We start from the raw sequence: 5,275 nt of genomic DNA, 5'->3' as shown, positions 1-5,275 counted from the left end.
GACACTGGTGCCGGGCCCCTCGGGACGCTGCCGCTCCCGCCGCCGTGCAGGTTGGGCGGAAAGATGGCGCGGGGCCGCGGGCTGCGGAGCCCTGGCTTCCCAGCTCCGGGCAGGGCAGGTCAAGAACAGTACTCACCCCGGAGGGGACCGGGTATGGGGATGCAGTTCTAGCACTTTACACTAAGTGGGTAGTAAATAGCCCGGCCACTGGCTTTCACCTACAGAACTTGGCACCGGCCATGTTTGAAGTGTGCTGGGGGCGGGGACGGCAGGGGGTTATGAGCAGGGAAATGGGTACCAGACAATGGAAGGTTGGCGTTACCTGGCTCTGTCTACCGGTGTGGACCCGTGCATGAAATAAGATAATGGGTCAAGAACGTTTTTCTCCATTTATGGTTAGAGCTGCTGTAATCCCAAATCGTCCAAAGAACCGTGTAAACCAACTGTCGAAAAATCTATGCTTTGACTCCCAAATGAACCAAGGAGCCTTTCATGCGAATTTCACTCTGCACCCTTTATTTCACCTAAGACATGGGCAGCTGGTTAAAGGAATGGCAATTAATGGGCAACATTTTTTTTATCTAATTCAGAAAAACATGACTGAGCCTACACCATGGTGCCTGCTGGTGATTCCAGCATTTCAGAAGCTGAGGCTATAAAGATCTAAAGGTTTGCAGCTTGCTGCACTACATTGCGAGACCCTATCTCAAAAATAGTAGGGCTGACAACATGCCTTATTGAAAGAGCATGCACCCCTAATTGGCTGAGGATCACAGATTTGAGGCCAGTCTAGGAAAAGGGAGTGAAACACTACATCGAAAACAATAGCAAAGGGATTGAGGAAGAGGCTCAAGTTCAGGGTCCTGGGTTCAGTCCCCAATGCAGAGAGGCATGTACAAGGTAGGAAAGGAATAGTATGGGATATAGGGTCTACACAAAGCAGATGGGCAAGAATAATGGGGACACTTTGATGAGGCAATGAGAGTGTAGAAAGCCAACATGAAGCGTTTTGTACCACCATCAGGAAGTAAATATGGATAAGTGTCTCCCATTTAAACCTCAGACTATGTGGCAGTCTTTAAAGTCCAGTACTTGGTTCTCTCTGGGGTCTACCACCTACCTGAATAACTAGATGCAACTGCTACTAACTGGGAAACTAGAATATACCTCCCTAAACAGGGAGAATTGTGGAGCTAAAGACAAGACAGACACAGAGCTGGGCACTGGTGGCTCACACCTGTAATCCTAGCAACTCAGGAGGCTGAGATCTGAGGATCATGGTTCAAAGCCAGCCCAGGCAGGAAAGACCATGAGGCTCTTATTTCCAACCAACCACCAGAAAACCAGAAGTGCTACCACCTCACCCCAGTTAGAATGGCTATAAACAAGAACTCTAATAACAGATGCTGGAGGGGATGTGGACAGAAGGGAACCTTACTGCATTGTTGGTGGAAGCACAAACTTGTTCAACCACTTTGAAAAGTAGTATGGAGGTTCCTCAAAAGACCACATAGAGCTCCCCTATGGCCCAGCAATCCCAGTTTTGAGCATTTACCCAACTGATCACAAACAAGACCATACTAAAGCTACCAGCACAACTATGTTTATATGCAGCATTATTTACCTTAGCTAAGATATGGAACCAACCCAGATGCCCCTCAGTAGATGAATGGATCAAGAAAATGTGGTATATATACACAATGGAATTCTATGCCTCCATCAGAAAGAATGACATTGCCCCATTTGTTAGGAAATGGAAAGACTTGGAAAAAATTATATTAAGTGAAGTAAGCCAGGCCCAAAGAAACATAGGTCCCTTGGTTTCCCTTATTTGCAATAACTTAGTATATGTCTGAGACAAGCAGAAATGGTCAGATAAGTTGATGTTAGGCAAAACAAACCCCAAGATAAGGACTCAAATGGTTTTTCTTTCTTGCTATTGTTTCTAACATTTATTTTTATTTATTTTTTTTTTTGGTCGGTCATGGGGCTTGAACTCTGGGCCTGGGCGCTGTCCCTCAGCTCTTCAGCTCAAGGCGAGCACTCTACCACTTGAGCTACAGCGCCACTTCCAGTTTTCTGGTGGTTTATTGGAGATAGGAGTCTCACGGTCTCTCCTGCCCGGGCTGGCTTTGAACCATGATTCTCAGATCTCAGCCTCCTGAGTAGCTAGGATTACAGGCGTGAGCCACCAGCGCCTGGCTTCTAACATATTTATAAGATGATTTCTTTGTTGCTTTGTATGTCCCTCCCCCATGGTATAACTCCTGTTTTCACTGTATTTGGTGTTGGTATAATTTGGGGAAAGGAAGGGAAAAAACCAATTGTTTAAATAGGGATACAGGTGGACCCATTGCAACAATGAGATGTACAAGACGTCGAAAAATTAACTTTACAATTTTGGTGCAGGGGGGAGGGGGGCAGGGGGCGGAGATGGGAAGGGATGGTAAGGGGAAACAGGAGGAGGCAACAAAGATTGATAAAAAATGTACTCATTACCTTGCTCATGTAATTGTAACCCCTCTGTACGGTGTTTTCACAATAAAAAAAAGAAAACCAGAAGTGGCATTGTTGCTCAAGTGAGCACTAGCCTTGAGCAAAAGAAGCATAGGGACAGTGTTCAGGCCCTGAGTTCAAGCCCCAGGGTTGGAAAAAAAAATACAGGAAAGCTTATTTCCCCAAAACAGGGCATGGATTTATGAAGACAAAGGTATCCTGTCGCCCTCCCACCAGGGAGAACAAAGGCTGAGCACTCAGATGAACTGAGCCTTTACAAGCCTGGAGACCGCACTGAGGAACTTGCATCAGGAGCTTTACTAATCAGCCTTTATCTGCCTTTTACTTGACTTTCTACAAGTTGCCAGCCCAAGAGATTGAGTCCTTTTCATCATTTCACTTCTCTGTGATTTGTTGAAGATGCTACGTAAGTAGGGTTTCACAGCTATTCATTCTCTAGGTATCTTCCATGCATCTATGAAATATACATTAATAAACTTTGTCTCAGTGTTTTTCCTTATGGGCTCCATTCCAACTAAGAGCCCATGAGGGTTACTTTTCCCCTACATAACCAAGTAATAATACCATGGAGAGTAGGAATAGAGAAATGAGATAGTCTTTACTATCCCATGTAAAAATGGACAGCCTGTGGCAAGTATGGGAGACATATAGTCATTAGGGATCTGGGCTCCTAACAGCGATCCTGAACACAAGACTTGCCATCAGAGTGCATCGTGCTCTTCCTGCTTCTAGTCAGGGTATCCTCATTTAACCAGCAGCAAGGAGAAAGGACTGGAGAAGAGTATACCCCGACATCACACACACACACACACACACATACCTCCAGCACAGTATTTCTCCTTAAATCTCACTGGCCAGAACTTCACACATGGCAGTATCAGTTAAGAAGTCTTGGAAATGTGGTTCTCATTTTGGTCAGTGATGGGTACAGCTAACATTGGGAATTCTATTACCCATAAAGTAGGGAAGCATGAATATCGGAAACAACTAGCAGAGTTTGACACCCAAACACATAGGTGGTTCATTGAATCCATACAAATAAACCTCTTAGAACATCTCCAAGCACCTAATGTTCTTTTACCCTCCCTCCTCCACGGAGAATGCACTTTCCCACCAAGCCAAAGGTGACTCCTAGAATGAGTGCTGCTCACCAGTGTAGTCCTGTAGTATCCATGCCGTCCTCAGTCAAAGGATAAGATGACCTGGAAGTGACCTTGGCACAAATTCAGTATAGGACTCAGAGTACAGCAGCCCTTGTCCTCCTTCAGTGATGCTCTCTGGCAGGAGATGTGAGAGGCACATATTTTCCATCACTTCTCAACCTACTCCGTGTGTGTGTGTGTGTGTGTGTGTGTGTGTGTGTGTGTGCCCGAGCGCGCATGCGCGCGCGTGTGGGCCAGTACTGAGGCTTGAACTTGGACTCATGCTCCTATTTGGCTCTCTCACTCAAGGCTGGTACTCTACCACTTGAGCCCCATCTCTACTTCGGGCTTTTTGCTGGTTAATTGGAGATCAGAGTCTCACGGACTTTCCTGCCTGGGCTGGCTTTGAGCCAGGATCCTCAGATTTCAGCCTCCTGAGTAGCTAGGATTACAGGCATGAGCCACCAGTGCCACCTTACTTTTTTGGTAGTGTTGAGGTTTGTGTTCAGGGCCTTGTACTTGTTAAACAAGTGCTCTACCACTTGAGTATGCCTCCAGCCCTTCTTGCTTTCAATTTTCCATGCAGGCTCTTGTGGTTTTCCCTCAGTCACTGATGGTAATATTCCTATTTCAACACCTCTTATAACTAGGATTACAGGTGTGCACACCACTATACCCAGCATCTTTTTTAGATGTGCAGTAGTGCAATCTTGCTTACCCCATTGAGTCCCTCTTGTGTATTTCACTCTTCTCTGCTCTGTCCCGTCTCATTTGACTTCAACTATTCATGTGTTACTTCTTAGATCTTGTTCAGTCTTCCTAGTGATCCTCTGGCCCCGCAATCTCCAACACACCTAACAGAATTGTCTTACTTTACGTCCTTCAATGGCCCCTCATGAACACCTTTTGGCAAGGCTCCCTGGGAATTTGGTCCATCCTAGCTTTCCAGCCCCACATCTACAGCCACTCTACCGCTTGCACCCTGCCCAGCAGACAGCTGCTGCTCCCCAGCACACCTGGACCTTTTCACTTTCAGATCCATCTACCTGGTGGGCTTTTCCCTGCTTTGTCTCCATCACCAACACTTACTCAAATCCTTTCTCTGGAAAACTTCCTTTGTGTCTCCTTCACGTCTCAGAGTCGAGCTTCCCTCTGTTAGTACCGTATAGTAGACATTTCAGTAGCTTTGATAAAAGGGTATCTGAGACAGACAGACAGTGTCTCACAAGCGCTCCTGACCTCTGTGAAAGCCAAGTTCTCTAGGCAAGGATTCATATTTATCTTTCCCAGTCCCCTGGGCAGTGCCCACATATCTCCATGGGAGGTGCTTCTTGGCTGGCCTCACCTTTCCCTGACTCTTGGATTTGATACCCATGCATGGTCCCTGTCTGAATGTGGGCCAACCTAGGAACTCACTTTTAATGAACACAACGCTGCAGCAGTGAAGGGTGTCACCGCCTTTTGACTAGTGTGCCAGCCCACCTGTTCCCTCCCGTCGTTCCTGCGGAACCTTGCTATGGAGGAAGCAGGCAGCTGACACAGTCATAAAGTATGAAAGTATATCAGGGGGGAAATCCCAGGCAGAGGGATTACTGGGCCTAAGCCCAGTGTGTATG

This window comes from Dipodomys ordii, unplaced genomic scaffold (genome assembly GCF_000151885.1).
Source record: "Dipodomys ordii isolate 6190 unplaced genomic scaffold, Dord_2.0 Scaffold63, whole genome shotgun sequence".
NCBI lineage: Eukaryota > Metazoa > Chordata > Mammalia > Rodentia > Heteromyidae > Dipodomys > Dipodomys ordii.
This window is presented reverse-complemented; position numbering follows the sequence as displayed.